The sequence below is a fragment of the Macaca mulatta genome, chromosome 11, assembly GCF_049350105.2.
Source record: "Macaca mulatta isolate MMU2019108-1 chromosome 11, T2T-MMU8v2.0, whole genome shotgun sequence".
Lineage (NCBI taxonomy): Eukaryota > Metazoa > Chordata > Mammalia > Primates > Cercopithecidae > Macaca > Macaca mulatta.
The window spans coordinates 89,083,433-89,101,916 of record NC_133416.1 but is presented as its reverse complement, the minus strand read 5'-3'; the positions used below and the strand labels follow the sequence as shown (position 1 = coordinate 89,101,916).

The 18,484-nt window shown below is 34.9% G+C and overlaps 1 long non-coding RNA gene across 1 annotated transcript in view; it reads right to left on the bottom strand.

Annotated features, from left to right (window-relative positions):
* LOC107000952 (uncharacterized) overlaps positions 1-18,216 on the bottom strand; it is a 33,814-nt gene extending 15,598 nt beyond the window's left edge. The window contains exons 1-2 of the long non-coding RNA XR_001448126.3: positions 17,776-18,216; positions 17,451-17,683 (exon numbers count right to left, since the gene is read on the bottom strand). This is a non-coding gene — a long non-coding RNA (uncharacterized LOC107000952). The remainder of the gene's footprint in view (positions 1-17,450; positions 17,684-17,775) is intronic.
* Positions 18,217-18,484: the final 268 nt, after the last annotated feature.

The following is an 18,484-nucleotide window of genomic DNA, read 5'->3' as shown; positions in this document are numbered from 1 at the left end:
TACCTGATGGCCAGGCATGTATGATATGGAGGTTCCATCTTCCTTTTCTTTTTTTCTTTTTGTCACCACGTGTTCAGTAAAGGAATAGGCAGCATCGTGCTTCTCAGGCGGAAAAGTAATCTGCATAATAAAAAATTAGGGTGGATATGGCCAGCTTTTTGCACACCATGCAAATGACATGCCTGGTCTGACCAATCTTTTGTCCCCTATGTAAATCAGACACTGCCTCCTCAAGCATTTATTTATAAAACCTTCTGCATTTCACCATGGAATTGGCAACCCATTTCTCCAGTACTTCTCTCTCTACAACAGAGAGCTCTTCTCTTTCTTTTGCCTATTAAACTTCCGCTCTGAACCTCACTCTTTGTGTGTCTGCATCCTAGTTTTCCATGATCATGAGACAATGAATCTTGGGCATTTACTCTGGACACTTCACAACCACTAGGGAAAACTGTGTGGAGATTCCTTAAAGAACTAAAAGTACAACTACCATTTGATCCAGCGTTCCCACTACTGGGTATCTACCCAGAGGAAAGGAAGTCATTATATGGAAAAGAAGCTTGCACATGTATTTTTATAGCAGCACAATTTGCAATAGCAAAAATATGGAACCAGCCCAAATGCCTATCAATCAATGAGTGGATGAAAAAATTGTGTGATACACACACACACACACACACACACACACACAATAGAATACTACTCTGCCATAAAAAGGAATGAATTAATGGCATTTGCAACAACCTGGATGGAACTGGAGACTATTATTTAAAGTGAAGTAACTCAGGAATGGAAAACCAAATATCCTATGTTCTCCGTCATAACTGGGAACTAAGCTATGAGAATGCAAAAACATAAGAATTATACAATGTGCTTTGGGAACTCCAGGGAAGGGGTGGGAGGGAGGTGAGGGACAAAAACTACAAATTGGGTTCAGTGTATACTGTTTGGGTAATGGGAGCACCAAAATCACATAAATCACCACTGAAGAACCTAATCATGTAACCAAATACCACTTGTTCCCCAAAAACCTATGGAAATAAAAATTTTTTTTAAAACATAAATTAAATGTCCGACATGCCAAAAGGACTATGTTTGGCATTGGAGGAAATATTAATTATGTTATTTAGCCTAACAGTGAGTTTCTGTAGAGGTCAATTTAAAATCTAATGGATGTTCTACTAAAATGATAAATAAGGTATCTGGCCTCATGATTAGAAGTTATTGCCTGATTTCATATGTTGTGGTTATTCTCCTCCTAAAGAGTTTGCTAAACTCTACTTACACACACACACACACACACGGACACACACAAACACACATGCCACACACTTATAAATGAAAGTAATCATGGTTAAAACGGACATTTTGATCTTTAAGAATTTTATACATCTGTGATCTGATTGTATTATTAGGCCTGGGAATTTCTACATGTCCCAAAGACTGGAAATCTTCAGGTTAGGCTTTGATGGCTCTTTTAAGTCTTAGGTTAGCAAGTGGGACCTGTCGTAGCTTTTGACTTTGATTTTTCAGCAGCCTTATATGTTTCTTAAAGTTCGCATTTCTGGTTTTGCAGTTGACTTTTTTACTATGAAGCCTGGGGAGTTTGTTTTGAATTTCGACTTTTATAAGGGCCGGGGAAATAGGCTTATGAGCATACCAGTTTACCCTGCTTTATGAAGGCTTTGTTTATAGGCTTGTGGCAGTTTGTATTTAGGTGAGTGACTTTTATGCAGGCAAGGGGATCTTTTTACATGTGTAGAACTACAGCAACAGCCTTAACAAATGCAGGCGGTCAATGCTGCAATACTGCCCTTAGCAATCTGGCACCACAGAAACAAGGATTCAGTTATGGAGAATAGAGTGGATCAGTTTTATATTGCTGTGTAACATATTTCCACAAGCTTAATAGCAGAAAAAATATACAAATTTACTATCTTACAGTTTCTATGGGTCAGCAGTCACGGCACAGATTGGCTGGATTTTCTGCTCAGTTCTCACACAGCTGAAATAAAACTGTTAGGAGTCGAAGTGTTATCTGGGGCTGTATTCTTATCTTCAACTTGAAATTTATTTTAGTTTGTTGGCAGAATTCACTTTTTTGTAGCTGTAGAACTCCTGACAAGTTCCATTTTCTCCTAGGCCAGCAGAAGAGCATGTCTCTCATACTTCACCTTATATTTTAAAATGAATGTTATTGTGTCTATTTGAGATTTACAACATTATGTTATGAAATATGGAGAGAAAGTAAGATGGTTACTATAGTAAAGTGGATTAACATATCTATCATCTCATATAACTACTGTTTTTAAATGATGAGAGAAGTTAAAATCTATTTAACAAAAATCTCCAATGAAATAATTTTATTAACTTTAGTCTTCATTTTATTAATCCTCATTTTATACATTAGATCTGTAGATTTGTTCATCCTACATACCTGCTATTTTGTTGTTTTTAATTTGCATGTCTCTATTTTCTTCCCCATGCCCAGCCCATGATAAAAACTGTTTCATTTTCTATCTACTTCTGTATCTCCATATATTTGAGCTCATATATATATGGCACATATAAGTGAGATTATGTGATTTTTTTCTTTCTCTGTCTGGCTTACTTCACTTAGTATAATGTCCTCTAAGTACATTCATGTTGTGACAAATAGCATAATCTCTTTCTTTTTAAAGGCTGTATAATATCCTGTTACACATAGACCCACTCAGACACACATGTGCATACACACACACACCATTTTCTTTATTGATCTGTCAATGGGCATTTAGATTATTTGTATATCTAGGCTATTGTGAATAATGTGATTAACATGAGAATGCAGGTAGCTTTACAAGATAGCAATTTCATCATCTTGTAGAAGACAAGACTGCTGCGTCATATGGTAATTTTATTTTTATTTTTTTTTTTTAGAAACCTCTATACTGTTGTTCATAATGGCTATACCACACTTCATCTTATTTTATTGTATTTACTTGCATATTTATTTATTTAATTGTAGTAAGAACATTTAGCATGAGATCTACTTACACAACAAATTTTTAAGTGCACAATACAATATCATTAATTATAAGCAAAATGTCAAACAACATATCTCTAGAAATGATTCATCTTGCATATCTTAAACTATATACCTGTGAAATAGCAATTCCTCACTTTCCCTTTCCCCAACTCCTGGAAAAAAACATTCTACTCTCTGTTTCTGAGAGTATGACTATTTTAGATACTTCATATGCATGGAACCTTGCAGTATTTGTCCTTCTGTGACTGACTTATTTCACTTAGCATAATGATCTCCGAGTTTCATTCATGTTGTTGCACGCTGTTGGGAAAAGTGGATATCCACAATGGAAAGAATGAAATTGAACGTTTTTCTTACACAGTACCCCAAAACTAATTCAAAGTCAATTAAAGACTTAACGTAAAACCTGAAACTATAAATCTCCTGGAAGAAAACTTTGGGAAAAATTATATGGCATTGTTATTGGCAATGATTTAGATATGAATCCCAAAGCACAAGCAATAAAATAAAATTAGACAAGTGGGAATATATCAAACTAGAAAGCTTCTAACAGTAAAGGAAATATTTAGTAGAGTAAAAAGACAGCCTATGCAATGGATACAATATTGGAAAACCATATATCTATATCTGATAAGGGATTAATATCCAAAATATATAAGGCTCTCCTATAACTCAACAGCAAGAACAAAACAACCAAACAAAAAGTCCACACAACTAAACTAAAAAATAAACAAAGGGCTTCAATAGACAATTCTCCAAAGACATAAAAATTACCAACAGATATATGAATAAATGTTCAACATCACTAATTACCAGTATGATTCAAACCACAATGAAATATTACTTTACAACTATTGAAATGGCTATTAGTCAAAATCAAAAGATAACAAGTGTTGGTGAAGATGTGGAAAAATTGGAACCCTTGTATACTATTCATGGGAATATAAAATTGGTACAGCCACCATTAAAAACACTATGGTGGCTTCTCAAAATATTATAAAAAAGAATTGCCTTATGCTCCAGCCATCTCACTTCTGGTTATATTGAAGTCAGGATCTTAAAGAGATATTAGTACTCTCCTGTTCATTGAGCTATTATTTACTATTGTCAAGATAAAAAATCTAAGTGTCTATTGATAGATAAATGGATACAGAAAACGTGCCATAAGCATACCATAAAATATTATTCATTTTTTTTTTTGAGGCGGAGTCTCTTTCAGCCGCCCAGGCTGGAGTACAGTGGCATGATCTCGGTTCACTGCAATCACCATCTCTCGAGTTCAAGCGATTCTCCTGTCTCAGCCTCCTGAGTAGCTGAGATTACAGGTACCTGCCATTATGCCTGGCTAAGTTTTTGGGTTTTTTTTTTTTTTTTTTTTTTTTTGTATTTTAGTAGAGATGGGTTTCACCATGTTGACCAGGCTGATCTTGAACTCCTCACCTCAGGTGATCTGCCCGCCTCGGCCTCCCAAAGTGTTGGGATTACAGGCATGAGCCAGAGTGCCTGGCCTATTCATTCTTTAAAAAGGAAATTCTAGCACTTCATCTTATTTTAATTATTTACCTGATTAGGTCACACTTACCTAGGATAATTTTCCTAAGTTAAGCCAATTGAATAAAGGTTTTAATGACCTCTGCAAAATCTTTTACAGCAACACATACATTAGTGTTTGAATAACTGGGGGAAGGTGCGTACACCAGGGCCTAGAAATCTGAGGTGGAGGCGGTCTTAGAATCCTGCCTACCTCGGGATTTCTTTAAAAGGTTTTTAGACATTAAGATGATAAATTATTTTTCGCCTGCTTAAATTGTCTTTCTCAGCCAAATTTACACACTAAGGCTTAGGCTTTTATTCACAAAGATAATTTCCTTCCAGATGGCACCAGAGAGCCATTTTAGATTAAAATTTAATTTTAGATTGATAGCCATTGTGACTGGTGTGAGATGGTATCTCATTGTGGTTTTAATTTGCATTTTTTTGATGATTTGTGATGGTAATTATTTTTTCATGTTTGCTGGCCACTTGTATATTTCCTTTTGAGAAGTGTCTGTTCGCGTCCTTTGCCAACATTTTAATGGGGTTATTTGGTTTTTGTTTGGTGGTTTGTTTAAGTGCCGTTTAGATTCTGAATATTAGACCTCTATCTAATATTGCACGGATTGCAAATATTTACTGCCATTCTGTAAGATTGTCTATTTACTTTTGATAAGTTGTTTTGCTGTGCAGAAGCTCTTTAGTTTAATTAGGTTCCACTTATAAATTTTTGTTTCTGTTGCAATTGTTTTGGGGGGCTGAGCCAAAAATTCCTTGCCAAGGTTGATGTTGAGAAGGGTATTTCCTAGGTTTTCTTCTTGGATTTTTTTTTTTTTTTTTTTTTTTTTTTTTTTTTTTTTTTTTTTTTTTTTGAGGCGGAGTCTCGCTCTGTCGCCCAGGCTGGAGGGCAGTGATGCGATCTCGGCTCACTGCAAGCTCCACCTCCTGGGTTCACGCCATTCTCTTGCCTCAGCCTCCTGAGTAGCTGGGACTACAGGCGCCCGCCACCACGCCCGGCTAATTTTTTTTTTTGTATTTTAGTAGAGACAGTGTTTCACCGTGTTAGCCAGGACGGTCTCCATCTCCTGACCTCGTGATCCGCCCGCCTCGGCCTCCCAAAGTGCTGGGATTACAGGCGTGAGCCACCGCGCCCGGCCTCTTCTTGGATTTTTATATTTCGAGGTCTTACATTTATATATTTAATTTGTATACGGTGACAGGTAGGGGTCCAGTTTCATTACTCTGCATATGGTTAGCTAGTTATCCCAGCACCACTTAATGACTAAGGAGTCCTTTCCCCACTGCTTGTATTTGTCAGCCATGTTGAAGATCAGATGGTTGCAGGTTGCACGACTTTATTTCTGAATTTTTGAATCTGTTCCATTGATCTATGTGTCTGTTGTACTAGTAAGATGCTGTTTTTGTCACTGTAGCCTTATAGTACAGTGAGAAGTTGGGTAGTCTGATGCCTCTGGCTTTGTTCATTTTGCTTAGAATTGCTTTGGCTATTCAGGTTCTTTTTTGGTGCCATATGCATTTTAGAATTGTTTTGTTTTGTTTTGTTTCTAACTCTGTAAAAAATGACTTTGGTAGTTTGAGAGTAACAGTGTTAAATTTGTAAATTGCTTTTGGCAGTATGGTCATTTTAACAATATTGATTCTTCTAATCCATAAGCATGGAATGATTTTCCATTTATTTGTGTTGTCCCTGATTTCTTTCAGCAGTGTTTTGTGGTTCTCATTGCAGAGATCTTTCATCTTCTTTGTGAGCTGTATTCCTTGGTATTTTATTTTCTTTGTGGCTATTTTAAATGGGACTGCATTCCTGATTTGGCTCTCAGCTTGAGCATTATTAGTGTAAAAATGCTACTAATTTTTGAACATTTGTTCTGTAACCTGAAACTTTGCCGAAGTTATTTCTCAGTTCTTGGAGACTTTTGGTGGTGTCTTTCGGATTTTCAAGGCACAGAATCATATCATCTGTGAGGAGAGATTCTTTAACTCATTTTCCTATTTAGAAACCTTTTATCTCCTTTGCTTGCCTGATAACTCTGTCCAGTATTATGTTAAATAAGAGTGGTGAGAGTGGGAATTCTTGTCTTCTTCTATCTCTCAAAGGAAGTGCTTCCAGTTTTTGCCCATTCAATATGACATAGCTGTGGGTTTGTCATAGATGGCTCTAATTATTTTGAAATATGTTCCTCTGATTTACTTTCTTGTTTTTTATCATGAAGGGCTATTGAATTTTATCAAAACTGTTTTCTCTGTCTATTGTGGTGATCATGTGATTTTTGATTTTAATTCTGTTTATGTGGTGAATCATATTTATTGATCTGTGTGTGTTGAACCAACTTTGCATCCCAGTAATGAAGCCTACTTGAACATGGTGAATTAACTTTTTGATGTGCTGTTGAATTAAATTTGCTAGTATTTTGTTCAGGAGTTTTGCACCTATGTTTATCAGGGATATTGGCCTGTAGTTTTCTTTTTTCACTGTATCTTAGCCACGTTTTGGTATCAGGGTGATGTAGGTTCACAGAATGAATTCGGGAGGAGTCCCTCCTCTTCAATTGTTTGAAATAGTTTTAGTGGAAATGGTACCAGCTCTTCTTCATACGTCAGGTAGAATTCAGCTGTGAGTCCATCTAGTTTGAGACTTTTTTTAATTGGTAGGGTTTTTTTTATTACTGATTCAAGTTCAGAACTCAACATTGGTTTGTTCATTGTTTCTGCATTTACATGTTCATCACAGCACTATTTATAATAGCAAAGATATGGAATCAAGCTAGGTGCCCATCAATGGTGGATTGGGTGAAGAAAGTGTGGTACATATACACCATGGAATACTATGCAGCCATAAAAAAGAGTGAAGTCATATCTTTTGTAGCAATGTGAATGCAGCTGGAATTATTAATGAATTTATTATTATTATTACTATATAGTAATCATTATTATCATTATTAGTGAATTAATGCAGGAACAGAAAACCAAATACTGCATGTTCTCACTTATAAGTGAGCTAAACATTATGTACTCATGGACATGAAGATTACAACAATAGACACTGGAAAACACTAGAGTGGAGAGAGAGAGGAAATGGGGCAAGTGTTGAAAAATGAACTGTACAGATATAAGCTCTGTATTTGAGTGACAAGATTATTCATACCCCCAAAAAAAAGAAAAAAAAAGGAAAAAATAAATGTTAACATTACACTTGTCAATGGATATTCAGTCTTAGATGACATTATGAGGTTGATGTTTCACTATTACAGACTGAATATTTGTGTCTTCCTCAAGATCATATGTTGAAATCCTAACCTCCAGTGTTACTAAATTTGGAGAGGGGGACCTTGGAAGAAACAATTAGGGGTAAATGAAGTCATAAGGATGGGACTTTGTTCCCTAAGGATTAATGACCTTGCAAGAAGAGATACACAAGAACTCACTTCCTCTCTCTGTGCAAATGAACCAAGAAAAGACTCATGTGAGGACACAGAAAGAAGGGACTCAGCAAGAAGATGGCAATATACAAGCTGGAGAAAGAGTCCTTGCCAGAAACCAAATCAGCTAAACCCTGATCTTGAACTTCTAGCCTCCAGGGATGTGAGAAAATAAATTTCTGTTGTTTAATCAAAAAGAAAAAAGTGGTATTTATTAAACTAATATGGGAATATAAAATGATGTACCATGTCTGTTGCAAAACAGAATTTTATTTATCAAGCTAAGCAATTTAGAGAAAAACATTATACCTTCATTCATTTAAAAAACTAATAATAAAAATAAAAATTATACCTTTTTAGAAAAAAAGAAAAGAAAAGAAAATGTAGTACATATTGGTCATGGAATACCATGCAGCCAGAAAAAAATGAAGTAATGTTTTTGCAGCAACATGCACACAGCTAGAGGTTATAAATCTAAGTGAATCAATGCAGGAACAGGAAACCAAATGCTGCATGTTCTCACTTTTAAGTGGGAGATAAATGTTGAACACACAGAAGATAGGCATGGCTTAAAAGCCTAACTATTGGGTATTGTGTTCACTGCCTTGGGTATAGGATCCATACCCCAAACCTCAGCATTACACAAACTACCCATGTAACAATCCTGCACCTTTACCCCTTGTACCCTATGTATCTTTTTTTTCCTTTATGTTTTTGAGACAGGTTCTCACTCTGTCACACAGGCTGGAGCACTGTGGCATAATCATAGCTCTCTGCAATCTCAAACTCCTGGGCTCAAGTGATCCTCCCACCTTAGCTCCTGAGTAGCTGGGACTACAGGCACACACCAATGTGCCTGGCTAATTTTTTACTTTTTTGTAGAGATGAGGGTCTTACTTTGTTGCCCAGGCTGGTCTCTAAATCCTGGGCCCAAAGTGATACTCTTACCTCAGTCTGCCAGAGTACTAGGATTACAGGTGTGAGCCACTCTGCCTGGCTATGCCATATCTAAAATTAAAGTTGAAAATGTTTAAAAACAACAAAATAGTTCATTCCAGGTATAAAGGGCTAAATAAGCTTCCTCAAAGTCAACTTCAACTCACCCTCTCAAATTGTATCTGGAAGTGTTAATTAGAAATTTCCAAATGTAGCTTTACATATCCGAGCCTTAATGGGCCATCTCACTCACAAAGGAGAAGTAGGTATTATTAGTAAAAAACAAAAGGAAAGGAATAATCCATCTTTTGGAGTTGTGATAATGAAAAAAACACAATGACATCATTTTAAGTCCCAAAGCTTAGACGCTGGTAGGTCTGATACAAACAAAATGGCAGAGTAGCCAGAAGCTTACCAGAGACAATCAGAGAAAAAGACAGCAAATAAAAGCCAGTCTATGATGTAGACAATTCTAGAGGAGGCCTGTGCCTGTGTAATAGGCTTACCCAGACAGAAACATGAAATCTACATGTGGGGGTGTATTTAAAAACACCTCCCAAGACTCACACAAATCAACATGTCTGAAGCTTCACTGGCAAATGGGCTTACACACAACCTCTGACTGAACATTGACAGAATAATAAGCTACTCTGACCCAGAGGTGACTCCTAACCAGTATTCTAAATAATATCATAGTCATTCCTGGCATTCTCAAAAAACATCATGCCTGTAATCTCAGCACTTTGGGAGGCCGAGACGGGTGGATCACAAGGTCAGGAGATCGAGACCATCCTGACTAACACGGTGAAATCCCGTCTCTACTAAAAATACAAAAAAATTAGCCAGACGTGGTGGCGGGCACCTGTGGTCCCAGCTACGTGGGAGGCTGAGGCAGGAGAATGGCGGGAACCCGGGAGGCGGAGATTGCAGTGAGCCGAGATCGCGTCACTGCACTCCAGCCTGGGCGACAGAGCGAGACTCCACCTCCAAAAAGAAAAAAAAAAAAAAAGAGAAAAAGAAAAAACATATGCGTGCCCAAGACTGCACACTCTCAGGAGTGACCAGAGAGAGACCCTCTCAGCTATTGTTCCTGGTTGAATATGCAGAGACATGTAAAATTGCTGAACTGTGCTAGCAGTTTACAAACCACAAACACACACTAATGGTAAAGAGTAAAACTAACTGGCCAAAGAGATTTACATGTAACATTTGACAAATTAGTAGCTATACTGACCAGGGTGGCCAGGCTTAAAGAAAAAACAAGGGGGAATATGTGAGCAATGACATCAGAATCTTCTCCCTGTAAGGGAAATATACGGCATAGAATTATTTCAGTCAAGCAACTAAGCAAATTTTAAAAGACCAAATAAGCAATACAACCCCAGGAATTATCAGTATCTAGGATTGGTAAAATAGATTATCTGAAATGTTCAGTTTTCAACAATATAATGGGACATACCAAGAAATAGGAAAGTGTGACTTATAAATAAGGAAAAAAATGGCTATAGAATATGTCTTTAAAGTGACCCTGATAGTGGAGTTAGTGGACAGAAACTTCAAAGCAGCAATTACAAATACTTTCAAAGAACAGAAAGAAATCAAGCTTAAATAACTAAAGGAAGGTATGATGACAATATATTATCAAGTATAGAATACCAATTAGGAGACAGACATTATTAAAAAATAACCAAATTAAAATTCTATAGTTTAAAAGTAAAATAACTAAAAAGAAAAAATAATTAGAAGAGTAGAAATGAGCTAGCAGAAGAAAAGAATAGTGAACTTGAAGACAGATCAATAGAGATCAGGCAATCTGAAACAGAATAAAGAATAAATAAAAATTAACAGAGTCTCAGAGAAATGTAGAACACCATTAAACACACCAACATACATTTCATGGGACTAACAATGGAGAAGACAGCAAGGGACAAAACAAATAAGCAAAGAAATAAAAGCTGAAGACTTATTAAATTTGATGAAAAATATTCACATAAAGAACCTCAGCAAATTCCAAATACAATAAGTACAAAGAGAAAAACAGCCAGACATATCACAGTCAAAATGCTAACAGACAAAGAGAAAATCTTGAAAGGTGCAAGAGTAAAAGGAATCATCACATCAAGCTGACAGCTCATCGGAAAGAAGGGGCCAGAAGGTAGTGGGATGACATATTCAAAAAGCTAAAAGTAAAAACAGTGAAAAATAAATTTATATCTAGCAAGACTATCTTTCAAAAATGAGGGTAAGATAAGACATTCCCAAGGAAACAAAAATTGAGAGAATTTGTTGCCAGTAAACTGCCTTAAAATAAATAGTAAAAGAATTTCTTCAGGTTGAAAGCAAGTGACAATAGACAGTAGTTCAAAGCTATGAGAAAAACAAAGAGTGCCCATAAAGGTAATTATGTAGCTAATTGAAAAATAGAGCATAATTGCATGCTCTTGTCTTTTCTTCTTTTGACTGATTCAAAAAGCAATTGCATAATACAACACTCTGACATGTAACACAAAGATATGTCATGTATTTGACAATCACCATTCAAGGAACTGGGTGAGAACGAAGTTATGTTGGACTAAGGAAATGATACCAACTGTTATGTCACACCACTAGACAGAATAAAAAGAAACAGAAAGGGTAAATAAGAATGTTAATATAACAGGCTCTATACATATATATTTGCTTCTATTTCTTTAGTTCTTTAAAAAATTAAGATTATATAAAGTAATAATTATAAAAATGTATTGTTCAGTTTGTAAACTTTATAGAAGTAATATGTATGACAGTAATAGGACAAAATGTAGGGAGGAAAGGTAGCTGTATAGGAATAAAGTTTCGGTATTTTATGGGTATTAAATCAGTATAAATTTAAATTAGGCTTTCATAAGTTAAGACATACATTGTAAGTCATCGAAGAACCACCAATAAATATTTCAAAATAAGATTTAAAATTTACTAAACATTAAACTGTTACATTAAACATAAGCTGCTTAGTATAAAAAACACAAATAGATACAGAAAAAAGACATGTGATGCATAGAAAAAAAAAGGCAAAATGGCAGATAAAATTCTAAACATATCAATAATATTAAATGCACCTGGGTTATACAATCTCACCAAAAAACAAGGACTTTTGAATTGGATTTTAAAGACTGTGATCCAATAATACTTTGTCTGGAAGAGACATAAATAGTTTGAAAGTAATAGGATGGAAGAAGATATACCACACAACTATAAATGAAAGAAAAGCAGGAGTAGCTATTTCATGCTTTTAAAAATATCAAAAACCTGACAAAATTTTAGCTGGACTAACCAAGAATAAAAAACTAAGAGAAGTCTGAAATTACTAAAATCAAGAATGAAAAGAGAATGTTACTATTTATTGTATTGAAATAAAAAGATTATAAGGGAATATAATTACAAACAACTATAAACCAACAAGATGAGTTGCATGAAAAGAATTAATTTCTTGGAAGATACAAAGTACTGACTCTTACTCTAGTATAAATAGAAATTCCAGATAGATCTATAATAAGCAAAAGATTGAATTGATCATTTTAAAACTTCCTGAAAGAAAAGCCAAGTACCATATGTTTTCACTGGTGAAATCTATCAAACATTCAAAGAAAAACTACTATAAATACTTCACAAATTCTTTTAATAAATAGAAGAGTTGGAAACAGTTTCCAACTCATCCTATGAGGGCAATAGTACCCTGATAGTAAAACTAGAAGAAAAAAGCTACGACTTAATATTGCTTATGAATATATTTGCAAAATTACTCATCAAAATACTAGCAAACCAAATCCAATAACATATTAAAAGGATTATACTCCATGAACAAGTAGGATTTATCCTAGGAACACAAGGTTGACTTAACATCCAAAAATTAATTAATGGAATAAGCCATTTTGACAGAATAAAAGAAAAAAATATTATACAGTCATTTCGAAAACATTTGATGTACTACAACTACATTTCATGATAAAAATACTCATTTATACCTAGTAAAGACCATCTCTAAAAAATCAATAGTTAACCTCATACTTAATAGTGAAAGAATGGATATTTTCACCCTAATATCAAGAACCAGACACAGATGTTTGACTTCATCACCTTAATTTAACATTGTGTTGGAGTTTCCAGCCCAGGCAACTAGGTAAGAGGAAATAAAAGACATCTAAATTGGAAAGAAGGAATTAAAACTATCTCTATTTGCAGATCACATTATTTTGTATACAGAAAATCCTAAGGATTACACTAAAAACCTGTGAAAGCTGAAAAATAAAAGATCAATTTCTAAAAATCAATTATTTCTATAGGTTAGCAATGAAAATTATGCATTTGAAATTAAAACATTTCCAACCAAAATGGCATGAAAAAGAACAAAATATTTAAGTATAACAAAAAGGTTTATGTGTACACTAGAAAATACAAAACGTTGCTTAAAGATATTTTAAAAACCCTTAAATAAATAGAAAGACATCTCATGTTCATGGATTGAAAGACTAATAATGTTAAGATGCCCATTACTTCCTAAATTGGTGGAAATATTCAATGCAATCCCTGTCAGAATTCTTGCTGGCTTTTTTGAAGAAATTGACAAATTGAAGTTAAAATTCATGAGGAAATGCAAGGGACCCAGAATAGTCAAGCGATCTTGGCTCATATTTCCTGATTTCAACCCTTACTGCATAGCTACAGTAATCAAGACAGTGTGGTACTGGCATAATTACAAACATATGGTCAATTTATTTTTGACAAATGTACCAAGAAAATTAAATAGTGAAAAAATAGTCATTTCAACAAACACTGCTGGGGAAACTGAATGACCATATTCAAAGGAAAAAAGTTGGAACCTTACCTCAAATCATATGCAAAACAAAAAACAAATAACAACAAAGAAATAAACAAACAAAAACATAAAAACTCAGAATGGATCATAGACTTAAACATAAGGGATTAAACTATAAATTCCTGCCAAAAATGTAGGAGTAAATCCTAATGATCATGGGTTAGGAAACTTTCGTAGTTAACACATTGAAAACATAAGTAGGAAAAAAACAAAATAAATTAAACTGTATTATTTAAAAACTTTTATGCTTCAAATTATATCCTCAAGAAAAAAAAAAACACAGAATGAGAGAACATATGTCTGATAAATAACTTATATCCAGATATTTAAATGAATCTTACCATTCAATAAAAAAGGCAGTAACTCAATTTTTAAATGGTGAAAGGAATTGAATAGGTATTTTATCTGAGAAGATATACATGTGACCAATAAGTGTATGAAAAGTTGTTCTACATCATTAGTGAAAATCAAATCAAAGCCACAATGAGATGCTATTTACACTTACTGGATGGCTATGATAAAAAAGATGACAACAGCAACTTTAGCAAAGATGTGGAGAAATTGGAACGCGTATATGCTGCTGGTGGGAATGTAAGATGGTGCAGTCACTTTGAAAAATAGTCTGGCAGTTTCTCAAAAGTTAAACATAGTGTTATCATATGACCCACAATTCCATTCCAATGTATATATCCAAATGAAATGAAAATCTATATCCATACAAAACCTTGTTTATGATTATTCGTGACAATACTATTCATAGTGGCCCAAGAATGGAAACAACCCAAATGTCTATCAGCTGAAAAATGTGTCCATACAATCTGGCATATCCATACAATGGAATATTATTTAGCAATAAAAAGAAATGAAGTATTAATTCATGCTATGGCACAATGACTCTTAAAAATATTATGCTAAGTTAAAGAATCTAGCCACAAAACAACATATTTGTATTAAATGGCCAGAATAATGAAGTATATTAGTAAGTTGCTTAGGGTTGTTATAGAATAGGGATTGACTGTTAATGGGAACAAGGATTTTTTTGTTTTAGGATGTTGAAATGTTCTAAAATTTAATTGTGCTGATGGCCATGCAACACAGTGAGTAGACTGAAAAATGTTAGATGGTATACTCTAAATGAATAGGTTGTATGGCAGGTGAATTATTTTCAATAAAGCTGTTTGAAAACAAAAACAACAAAAACAAATGATTCACAAGATCTGGGATTTTCAAAAGCTGAGCAAGACGATGTATTGAGGAGCATATGACAAAAGTTGGTACATCTTAGGCTTCTGGGGTCACAAGTTACAGAAAAAGAAAAAAAACACAAACAAACAGAGCAAGTTTACCTTAGAAATATGCTGAAGGTGATTCTCCAGTTCAAATAAATGAGAGGACTAGGGGAATTCTTTTCTGTGCCACATATTTCAAAAATTTCTAAGCTTACCCTTATTAAATGACTGAATTAAAGCATAGGACTAAAATGCTTGCTCACAAGGAAGTGTGAAAGCACAGAGCTCAAAAAATAAATGGAATTAGGAGGGATTAAATTAAATTTAGAGGTGAGATAGGGAGGGAGTAAAACAGCATATGGTGACTGGAGCTGCTACCAGTGTAAATTTCTAGACTTTGCAGGAAGGCAGCAGTAGCTCAAATGGCAGCATGAGAAGACAGTTTGAGTAGGTGGATTCCCTCTAAAATGATAGGTGCTTATTCAAAAATATTAACCCCATAATGAGAACTTTCACTCACTTCTGTTTCACGTAAGTGTTTATGCACTGAAATTGACTGCCTGACAGCTCATTATGGCTAAAATAAACATTTACCCCATTTCCTCTTCCTTCAGATACTATTGAGTTTCTGCTATGGTCTATGGCAGAGGTTAACTCTGGCTGGACATTAAAATATCCTGGGCTGAGACGTCCCTAAATAGATGAATGGATAAATAAACTGTGGTTCATCCAGACACTGGAATATTATTCAGTAATAAGAAGAAATGAGCTTTCAAGCCATGAAAAGACATGAAGAAAACTGAGATATATACTGCTAAGTGAAAGAAGTCAATCTGAAAAGGCTACATACAGAATGATTTCAACTAGGTAATTCATCTGGAAAAGGCAAAACTGTGAAGACAGAACAAAAGAAAACAGCAGTAGTTGAGAGCCAGGGGTTCCAGTGGAGGGAAAAAAGAATGAATTATTGGAGCTTAGGGGAATTTAAGGCCAGTGAAACTATTTTGAATCATAAGTAATACTGGGTATATGCCATCCATTTGTTAAGACCTATAGAATGTACAACACAGAGTGAATGTTAGTGTCAATCACAGATTTTAGTTAATAATTATTCATCAAAATTGTGTCATCAGTGTAGCAAAGGTACCACACTGGTGCAATATGGGAACTCCCTGTACTTTCCACTCAACGTCTGTAAACTTAGAACTGCTTTTATTGTGGTTACTAAAAAATAATAATAAAAAACCTTGGGAGATTTAAAAAATACATCTTTACACAGTCCTCATTCAAAGATGCTGATTTAACTATTATTGGGTAAGATATTAGTATTTTTTAAAGTATACAAGACAATGATAGTATACATTTGGGAATGAGAACTACTGGTTAATGACAACACTAAGTATGTTATTATAATAAAATTTTATGAAGAAATGTCTAGGTATTGGGGTTTGGCTGGTTATCTAGATTTGTCAGAAATGGACCAGGGCTATGAAGCTATGATATATTTTATTAATTATTTGACTTTTTATGGCATGATTTTTTTTTTTATGAGATGGAGTCTCACTCTGTCACCCAGGCTGGAGTGCAGTGGCATAATCTCAGCTCACTGCAACCTCTGCCTCCTGGGTTCAAGTGATTTTCCTGCCTTAGTCATCCGAGTAGCTGGGATTACAGGTATGCACCCCCACGCCCAGCTAATTTTTGTATTTTTAGTAGAGACAAGGTTTCCCCATGTTTGCCAGACTGGTCTTGAACTCCTGATCTCAGGTGATCCACCTGCCTCAGTCTCCCAAAGTGCTGGGATTATAGGCATTAGCCTCTGCACTCCACCAGAATATTTTGATTCTTTTTTTTAATGAGATACATGAGAGACTTTGGCTAAGTTCAACTTTATTAGTGCTATGGCATTCGTAGCTTTTACAATAGGTGAAACATACTATAGCTTCAAGTATCAAGACTTCTTGCAGAGATTAAATGGAATAAGAAATTGAGAAGAACTTTAAATTTTTAGGCTTCAAATTATTTTACTTAAATAAAATATTGATATCTTAAATGTAAAATTTCTTTGAACATTTTAAAATATTTCTGTGAAACTCATAATGGAAGGGGAGTTTATTTTAGCTGTTATTTTATCTTTGGTACATCACAAAGTTATTTAATCTTATTGCAGAAAATTTGATGAGATATAACGAAATATAGGTTGACATAATTTTAGCTGGGAAATAGTAAAGGGTATATAATTTGGACTGAGCAAATCTTAGAGTTAGTTTTGTTTTGTTTTGTTTTGTTTTTGATGGGCTGTGGAGCTTTTTGTGGGATATACCTTATGAGTTAGAGGATCACAGATAATCCAGGGAGAACTCATTGGTATTTTGATTGGAGCCTCTTGGGTATGGAAGCAAACTAGTCCTGAAAAAAGCTAACATGCTTACCTGAGAGGGACAATCATAACCCAAGATGACCTTACGTAAGATGTTCAAATCCAATAGGTAAGAGTGCAAAAGGCTTGAAGGATTGATGATGGCTACTTCTACCTCTACTATTTCTTCCCTAGAGAGGATATTCTCATGACAGGCTGCACAATAGAAACACTTGAGAAGTTTTCAAAAATCCTGATGTCCAGGTGACAAGTAGACTAGTTAAATAAGAATATCTTGGAGGAGACCTAGCATCAAAAAGAGAGGCAGCACTTATTCTTTGGTGATTTGGAAGAACACACTGCATATGTATAGATCACCTATTTCTTTCTTCTCTCACTATGAAATTGGCCTGACTGCAGAGAGATGCATTATCTATCTTTGCATCTATGCTGTGATTATTACTGGGCTTGTGACTAGGTAGGTAAATCTGACAAATCTGGGGTGAATTATTAGCAGTTTGCCCTTCTCCAACTTAGCTTTTATCCCCAATTAAAGCTGACAGCTTGATCTCTGTCATGCTTCCAAATATATCTCTCAATTTGTTCCAAAATAAAGACCTAATTTACTAGCCCATTATGTCTGTGAAGCACTTATGAACCAGAGAAATTTCAAGGAACCCAGTTGCTCGAAATACATCTGGCTTCTAATAAGATTCTATTCTCCTGTTCTCTCTCCCTCTTTCTTTGGGGCTGGAGGCTGCATGTTCAGCTTTATTCTCTTTTTCTCTGGATACGTCTGTCTTTGAGTCCCTTGATGACTCATGGTGAATCTAGGTTTCTATGACACTGGTTCTAACAGCAGTTGAACAATACCTTATAACTCCAGGAACCAATGCCAACAAGTTGTATTCCTGAATCTCAAAATGTAAATTTCCAAGAGAAAATAAGATTATCTTATCTTGAAATATATGCTAACTTCTCTTCTCATCAACTGTGCTAGCTAGAAAGTCACAAGTTGCACAGAAGGCTGCCCACTCCTTCATCAGTCTGGGTCTGAGGATGTTTCCCAGAAAGGTGTTGGCTGGAAGGGCATCCCACAGTATAGCT